Source organism: Protobothrops mucrosquamatus, unplaced genomic scaffold (assembly GCF_001527695.2).
Source record: "Protobothrops mucrosquamatus isolate PMUCROS unplaced genomic scaffold, P.Mucros_1.0 scaffold1578, whole genome shotgun sequence".
In the NCBI taxonomy this organism is placed as follows: Eukaryota; Metazoa; Chordata; class Lepidosauria; order Squamata; family Viperidae; genus Protobothrops; species Protobothrops mucrosquamatus.
In genome coordinates, this window is record NW_015387741.1 from 109708 (window position 1) to 119407 (window position 9700).

A 9700-nucleotide genomic window follows, 5' to 3' on the forward strand; every position below is an offset into this window, starting at 1 on the left:
TCTCAAGCTAGTCCCCTTTCATTCCACTTAATTATGCCATCTTGAGGGCAGTCTGACCTAAAGTTTTCCTTCATGAACAAAAAGGTACTAGATTTGGTAATCTAAAAACTTTCCCACTCTTCTCTTATTCTGCTCACAAAAAATACAAAAACAATTTATAAAGGCATTATTGTGGGTTATGGATATGTTCCTTTCCTATCTCTTAACTATTAACATTTCTCTTTTCCATTATTAAAAAATACTGGAGACAGGAAAGAGAGAGGGCACAGATTTTTCTTTTAGTTGTATTTAAAAACTTCAGATGAAATTTTCATATTGCCCTTTTTTAAAATTCCTCAAAAATTTGCCTATTATAATCACATCTTGGACAATATTATGCAATAACCTTCAAAATATTATTTTGTAGGTTTCAGGAAATGGTAGGTAGTCTTGAAAACAATCCTCCTTGGGATTGGTTTAGGTCTTATTGAGCTACAGTATGTCTAGAATCTATGACAGACTTAAGAAACTGAACACATTTTATATGAATATGGCAATGGAAAAATTCTCAAGACAACAATCTTCAACTCATAAAACACTGGAGTATTATGAGCTAGACATATTCTTCTATTGAATTTATATACACATTATTATATAAATAATATTATATTAATGAAAATATATATTTTACTTAATTATCAGAAACAACAGTGTTTCTGTTAAAACTCATTTATGAAAATGACCCCAGAAAACAACTCAGGATTAGTGCTGTACCCAAACCACTCTGATACTTTTATATTCTTTTCATATTGCTTGTTTTGTATATCTACGAAGTTGCTTTCCAATCATTTTTCACAAAATCTGGATCTTTTCTATGTGCTTTTCAAGTTCATTTGCATAACAAAGAGAACACAGAACAATTCTCACTGGAAGCCATCACTTGTACTTCTTCTTGCTGGTACAGTAAAGCAGAGTTGTGAAACAGCAGTCCTGTTTTTAGGAATCTGATGTTGTTCTTTTCAATTCATTTGAAGGGTGTAGGCTTTAAAAAAAGAAACAGAAAGAAAGAAATGATATGAAAACTTTTGATAAAATATACATATGTGCACAGGGGTATGGATGGCCCAACAACAAAGCATAAACCTAGAAGCTGAATGAGAAAATTGATGGTAGGAACCAGGGCTTGTTTGATTGAAATGCTCCTTTTGTATACTACATTTCAAACAGAACTCTGGAACAAAATTGGGGATTTCCCCATCAGAAAACTTCATCTGAACAGAAACTTTCACATTTAAGACCATATTTATGTTTCTAGCATCAAAGGTAATAAAGATGCTTTGCTTCAAAATCACAGAGGCAACATAGCTTAAGTCCTCACCTGTTAAAACAGATATCAAGCTTTAATTAGGCTCACCTATGTAGATATTAAAAAAAAGGATAGCATTTCTCATTAAAGAAAGATATGAAAAACTTCAAGATTTTCTTAGTTCTTACCTTGGATAAAAGTTGGGATTAGTTGTCCAGAGTAACCATAGACTTTTAAAAAATAGTTACTTTCCATTCTCTTTTCTAAATAATACCCTTAGGTTGTCTCAGTACATAGGAAAGTGTAGGATTTGGGCAGATCCGGTAGCTGAAATTAATCTGCATTGATCAAATTTATAAGTTTTCAGGCTAGACTTCCCTAAACTGCTGGATGCCTTCAATTACAACCTCAGGAATTCTCACCTTTAGTCATGCTCATTAGAAATTTCATAAGTGGATATCTAAAGTAGCAGAACACCAAGAGGGCACTATAAAATTAAGCAAAATTAATGAATTAGTTAAAGAACCTTTGCTGTGTTCCTGTTTCAGATACCTCTTCACTATGGCAAAGGTAAACAAAGAATTAAGTTTTGAGTAGCTGTTTTATTAATGGCTAACAGGCACCACTGTGATAAAAGACAAGTGTTTGAAAACAACAATTGAAGAAGGCTATCACTGTCCTGCTTCTACTTCTGAGCTTGTCAAAACCACCTATTTGGGACAAATGATTGAAAATGTGGGACATATTCCACAGGGCTCTTCTTACGCTCTTAAATAGTTTCCTTTTTGCATACAATCCATCCATGCTCTGTTTTTCTAGGACAGAGGTGGAGAAGTATGTACCCTTTATGCCTTTGGGACTTCAACTCCCAGAATTCCTGAGCCAGCATGGTCATAAAAGGGCCATAGTTCCCCACTCCTGGTCTAGGACCAAATAAAGATTGATTGTTAGGAGGATGGAAGGATGGAAGGATAGATGGATAAATGAAAATGATAGGTGAGAGAGAAAGAGAGAGAGAGAAAGACAGAGAGATTCTATCCATGATATACCAAATGCATGGAGAGTAGACTCCATCCCCAACTTTCATGCAATCCTTGATTACACAGAGGATATCTCACATGCACAGTTGTCACGAACTGAAATCTTTTCTCATATGTCTATGTAATACGTAAAAGTCAGAAAGGAAATCAGTAGTTACAATCCTACTCTCTATTCAGAATATACAAGAAGGATGCAGGAAAATGGCAAAACTCCAATGTAATGAGGAGAAGACCCTTTGCTGCACAATTTTTTTTTCCACAAAATTTTATTGAATTTCAAAAGACTATAAAATACAAAAGACCAAAGAAAAAAATTGGAAAGAGAAAGGTGGACAGGGAAAAAGCAAAAATGGGAGGTGCAAACAAGAAGAGAAAAAAGCTATGAAAAAGAGTAACTTTCAATTTTCTTTGCTATAGATACATGAAATATAATGACCTTTGAATTAGAGCAGTGATGGCGAACCTTTTAGAGACCGAGTGCCCAAACTGCAACCCAAAACCCACTTATGCATTGTCAGGTGCTGGGTGGGTGTGGCCCATTGGGTGGATGTGGCCCATTGGGTGGGTGTGGCCCATTGGGTGGGCGTGGCTGCAGTGGTAATGGCAGACTGGGTGGGACTAAAAAGTTCAATCAATCAATTCCAACTTTGCAAGGTCTTTTTTTTCCCATGAGAAGTTGAAATTGATTGATATAACCTTTTTTTCTCCCCACACGGCGGCAGAGGCCTAAAGCAAAAAGGTTTTATAAAACCCAGCTGAAGGCCTAGGACTGGGGCAATGGCACGCGTGCCCACAGAGAAGGCTCTGAGTGCCGCCTCTGGCACCCGTGCCATAGGTTCGCTACCACTGAACTAGAGTATACAGTACTTCTGTGCTGTAAACAGTTTTGGTCAACAAATACCAAGGATAATTCATTTTTTTCAGTTTCAAGCAAAAAAATCAAAAAGTGGATTCAAATGGAAATGAAGCTAGACAAAGTTTTCCTTTAATCAAAGAAGTTAACTCCATTAACTTCCCCATTGTTGGTATTTGTGAGTCTTTCCATCTCTGCACCTTTTGCTGCAACAGCACAGCACATCACATCTATTCACATTTCAGGACACTGCTAACCAATAAATCTAATTTCTCTGAGATTATAATATTGAAAACATTACCTAGATTACCTAAATATCTAAAATATCTTTAACCCAATGAAAAATAACTACTTGCCTTAATATATTTGGAATATGTTACTTGTGCTGTTACACAATACAATGAATAACAATGAATAGTGGGGTAAATGGCAGATTATTCCTTGGTTCCCTCTAAATTATAGGAAAATGTTGGTCTTTACATTAACAGTTAAAGCAATCCTACCTCACAGCTTTAGTGATGGTGATATTATCAAACTTAAATAGTTCTGTGATACTGTAGCATTACCCTGATTAGCAGGGATGACATCCTGAATCCAACCTAAATGGTATGCAGAATCAGTAGCTGTATACAACCACAAAAAGCTAATCATGCAAATCATCTCATCCTTTTTTAAGATGAGCCCTCGGTGCAACCATTTCCAGCATTTTTACTTTACTGCCATTTTGTTTTCCCTCTTGTCCTGTGGTAACTTAAAAAAATATTTGTCAATCGACATTTATTATAATCATTAATCAGGGTAAAATGTGCGTATTAATCAGAACAAACTCTATCTGGAAAACATGCATATAAAAATTTAGTTATAAATTTTTTACATAAAATTTAAATAAAATAATCAGACTAAAACAACAGCATTCTGTTTTAAATAGCTATTTTATGGTTTTACTGTATGCCCAACAGAGTCATGTTCTGTGATATGGGCAGCCATTTAAATACAATTTCTAACTGAATATATCAGTATTAATAATCAAATCTGGCCTTTCTAGTGAAAAGCTTCACTGTCTCTGCCTTCTATCGCTACTGAGTACAATTAGCTTTTTCTGTCCTATCTGCAACATTTATTAAAATAAAAGAAGTAATTTCCAAAGAGCTGTTCCATTAATAAAAACCATACAACAATACACAAGCCACTATCTCTGCTTTCTTCAAACTACCTAGGAAGATGCACTCAAAATAGCAACTTCATTTTCATGTAGGACTGAAGACTGGAACAGGTTTTGATCAATTATTTCCTCTGATTTGGATTGATGAGATTAAACATAATTCTTCAATTTATACTGTAATACATTCACCTTTATTTTCAGGTAGCCTGCTGAGGTAAATGTACGTTCCACCTGTCTGCACTATCTCTAATCCAGAAACTAGATAGGTGCATCTGAGGCTTTGTAGGCATAGTCTTGGTCAGGGTGGGGAAGGAATCCTATTGGTGGATAGAGTTTTTACTGGAGATACAGGATGAGTCTTTAAAGCTGCACAAAATGTGTTATGGAATACAGTTTGCTTAGGCATCACACATGCACACATTTTTATTCACTTGTACCGATTGCTAATTGGATTGTGTTTACAAGGGGGTTGGAAAAGACGAGATGCTAACATCTGATGGCAAAAAGTACAAACTGTGAAGTCTGTCAAGGTCCCTTAAAGTTTTCTTTTTAATCTCTTGCCAGCAGTGTCCCACACGTTCCTTTCCATGTCACCCTAGCCTTTTTTGTTAGATGACTTGCTTGTATCCAATTCTCATCTTTGGTAACTGTCCATCTGGATCTAGTCTGCTCTTGAGGGATTCTTTCCTTGTGATTTGCTGCATACTGAGACTTGTTGCACAGTAGCTGTTACTCAAACTGGTCTTGTGGCTTTCTTGTCGTTCAACCACTATGTACACATTTTTCCTCAAGTTCAAATCCATTAATCTATTCTTCCAATATTTTCCTTCTTGAAACACCATTTTTGCTAATGACATCAAGATTATGATAACTAAGAAATTTAGACTTAAATCTCTTTGTAGATCTGTGTTTCTAACCTGTAGCCTAATAATTCCTTTATTAAATCTCAGGATTACAAATTCTAGGTGAATCCTTATAAAATAGATACATCTCTCCTTCTCCGTTCCCTTCTAGATACAGTGAAATATATTCTGGAGAATTAAGAGTATCAGATTCAGCAGAAGGGGAAAAAAAATAATGTTTGAGGTAGTAAATCAAGGATTACCTGTACACAATTTAGGTATAACACAAGATGTTTCTGTATTTTTTTTAAAAAATATATATTTTATGGTCTGTCAAATTGCTTATTTTTCCTATCTATCTTGATAGCCTCAATTAAGACTGATCAGGAGAGAGGGCAAATATAACACGTTGCATTTTCCTATTCCAGCTAAATGTTAATAAAATCTACTGCCATTTGTTAACTGTTGTTGTACATTAATTAATCTTGTTAAAATTTTATTTAGAAGGAATTATTTCAAATGCAATAATGCCTCCCAGAAAAGAAAAAAATATATTTTCCTAATATTTAATTGAAAATAAATAAGTACCTTCCATAAATATTCATAATTACTTATCAATAGAACTCTGATATTTTGTTCATGTTATGCTGAATAACTATACTAATAGTTGTCATATAGGAACCAATAGCAACACTAATAAACAAAGCCATTCCCATGAATTTATATCCAAAATATAGTTTATCAGTTCATAGAACACCACTTACCTAAGATCCAAATTTATTTAATAATAAAAGCCTTAATCATTTTGAATATCTTTTTTAATCTCCACATAAAATATTTAATATAAGTTAATTCATGAAGAGATGTGAATTCTTTTTTAAAAAATTCAACACAATTTTCCCCAATATTAATTATTTGTTTAATAAAGAGAGAATTAAGGTTGACTCAACCTTTCATATTTCTGAGGTCAGTAAAATGAGGACTCGTTTTCTTGGGTGCAATATGCTGACTCTGTAAACTGCTTAGAGAGGGCTGTAAAGCACTATGAAGTGATATATGAGTCTAAGTACTATTGATATTAAAGAACTTATCTAAAACCCTTCAGTTTTAGATTGACCCATGGAACAAGCCTCTCTATGAACAGAAGTCCAATTAAAATGGCTTGGCCAGATGCTTAAAAAAACAGGTGGTTTCCTGGATTCACTTGGGGAATTTCCCACCTCATTTATTGGTGTCCTGACTGATTTGTAGACAATAAATATGGCTTTGGTGGTTGATGCTATGGTTCCTAACTACTCTCTTCTCTCTAACAGAACTCTTGGAGCAACTGGGCTCATCAGTGAGATGACATAATGAAGTTGATCAGCAGACGGATGGAGAGCAAGTGAAGGAACTTCCATGAGGAACCAGACCATATATAAAGAAGGGAAATCTTTTTAGGCCCCGTTGAAATCCTAGTTTTTAGCATTTAGTGCAGTGAGCAGGGTATTCTTTTCTGCCTCCACTGTGTCACTACAGGCAAGCAATGCTTTCTTGTATTGTTAAGATATTGACAGGAGGTGCAGTACTGATGAACCCACTTTAATAGATGTTTACAAAGTTGGTCTCAGATTTGCCTTGACTTGGATTCCAGTACTGGGACAAATAAAAGAGAGCTAATCCTAATAACAACATTTCAGATTAGTGTGGCTTCATTTCAGCTTCTAAAAATATCATTTCTGCTTTTATTTGTTTCTTTAACAGCTCAGAAAAGGGAAAATGAAACGGGCGATAGCAAAGTAGTATGTGTGCATCTGTGTGCATGCACATATTCATTTCAGCTTGCAGATCTCAAGAATGTTGACAGCATGCATCAGACATAAGGACTACCACCTGCTTCTTTGATTCTTGATCCTCCTGGCTGATTAAATCAGCAGTCTGGTCTGGCACATTATTTAGAGAAAGTGATAAACATATCCTTAAGGACAGGATTTTCCTATCTGTTTAAACAATGCTATTATAAAGCTCTGCTCAAAAAGGCTTCCCTTGACTTTGTAGTGGTTTGTGTAGGGGGTGTTGTTGTGAGAACTCTATCATTCTAGACTCTGCCTTATAATGTCTCTGAAGAATTCTATATTGACCCTCTGTTGTTCAACATCAACATGAAGTTGCTGAGGGAGGAATGCCTTCTACATGTTGAGGACACCTGATTCTACTGCACTGTACAGTACTTGTTTACCAAAGCAGCAGTCAGGACTTTTGAGCACTGACCAATCTTGATAATGGGATCAAGGTGAGGTCTGCTCTGGATGGAACTGTAAACACTCAGGAGCTTTTTTTGACACTACCTGTCAATGAATTTGCAAATGGCAGTTGTGGCAAGGAGACACTTTCCAAAATTAAAGTTAGCAATTTACCTTTTCTTATATCTAGTCAGAGTTATCTACACTTTGACTATAGCCTGTCTTGACTACTACAATCTAATGTAAGTAAAACTGACCTTGAAAAGCATCCAGAAATTGCTATTGGTGCTAAATGTAATGATTAAATTGATTAGTACAAAGTACAAGGATCATAGAGTGCTGTACTGAAGATACGTTCTCTCTATTAATTGCTTTGCAGATACAATTCAAGGCATTATTATTGACCTTTAAAACCTTTAAAGGCTTTGAGCTTTGCTATTTGTAATATTACTTTTCTATTTGCAATGCCATTTGCAATACCACGCTGAACCTACCTGGGTCTTTAGATTAGCAGAAGTCCTTTTGAAGATCCCACTGCATACAGAAGTTCAGCTATCTAATATAGAAGAAAGGAAATTCTCATATAGGGTCTCAAGCTGTAAAACATTATTTAAGTTGTGTTTGGCCCTATCATTCTCCACTATTCCAATCAAAATTCATTCTGACAATCTCTTAATTAATGTACTGTACTGGAAAGTTTACTTTTAGGAGAGACAGTTTAGTGTAGTGATTAAGGCAAAAGCACACCAGTAGAATGTGTTCCAGTCTCACCTTGGCACAAAACCTGGTGGGCCAATCTCTTTCTCTTAGCCCTAGTAAGTAGGCATTACACTAATGCCTACATTACACTGATTACACTAAACAGCAAGGAAGTCATTATAGTGAAACTTCATTTTAATGACTGAGGGGAAAGTATTATGCAACGTTGTTTAATAAGAAGATGCTTCATAAAGGGTAACATTTATGCCAATGACATATTGTGTAAATTTGGTTTGTTAACTTGCAAGTCCATTGTACTAAGGTCTGTTAACTGAGGCTCCACTTTATACAAATTCAGGGGATTTTTTTTTATTAATACAGAATAAATAAATCTTTTCTGCTATGGAATATCTCCAATCCTCAAAAAAGAATGTCACAGTATTTCAAGTCAGTTATATTTCTGAATCCATTAACAAATTTCCATTTTAGTTGAAATCTGATACCTTCAAATAGAAAAAAAAGAACCTGCTTATGCAGCTACTTCACTCTCTGCAGAAGGTAACAAGTATTACTACCTTTTAGATTTCCACTATAATCAATGGAAGTATGCAAATTTTACTTTCCAGCTTGATCCGAATAGTCTCTCTATGTACTCTTGATCTGCATTAGGTATGAAAAAAACCACTTGTATGAAATTCCACAGAAACTTGAAAATCCACCTATATTTTGCCCTTCTCCTGCTCCCTCTGTCCCCAGACCTGAAGGGGGATTGATGGGATTTGCAAAAGAGATGAAGCTGGCAGGAACAGCTCCTGGTCTTCATAGGTTCTACCTCATATTAACCCAGCTAGAGAGGAGGAGGAGGAGGAGGAGGAGGAGATTCTCATCCTTCTTTCCAGACTTCTCCTCAACCCATTTCCTTCCAGTAATTTGAGCCTGATGAAGAAACTTCCACCTCCTCCCTCCTTTTCTTTACCATTTCCTGCCCTTCAACTGGGAGAGAAATATTTTCCCTCTCAACCTGAGGCCCTGGTGTTGTCACTTGACAACTGCAGGAAAGTTGGGTTTTATTTTTTAGAGGATTTTGCAATGCATTTGCAGAAACATAACAAGATACTAATATAATAAACACTTGTACAAATTCATCTGGGTCATATAGTTGAGGCTTAAGCCTTCTCTGATCATCTCTTTGAGGTCGGTTAGATGTTGATGATCTTGCTGAAGAAGAGATGCTTGTCAAGCATCATCAAGTCCCTAATACTGAGTAAGGAATACCAAAATTCACCCTGCCCATCTTATCAAAATCCCTGACAAACAACACCTAATTTGTCCATTAGTTACTTCATTCTTTCTCCTTAGCTCTGTTATGTTCTTACCAATATAATTGTCTTAGTTGAAAGGCCGCAGTTTTCGTTTAGAATTTTTCTGAAATGCTCAGTTTCATTACTTTCTATAATGAACACATTTTGTGCAGCTTAAGAGAATATAGTAGTCCTGAAGCCCAGCCAGGAATAAAAGCTTTTTCCAGCAGTACATTTCTTCTATTGTTATCATTATTGTTATCTGCCCCAGTAAAATGCTGCCTTATCCTAAATGA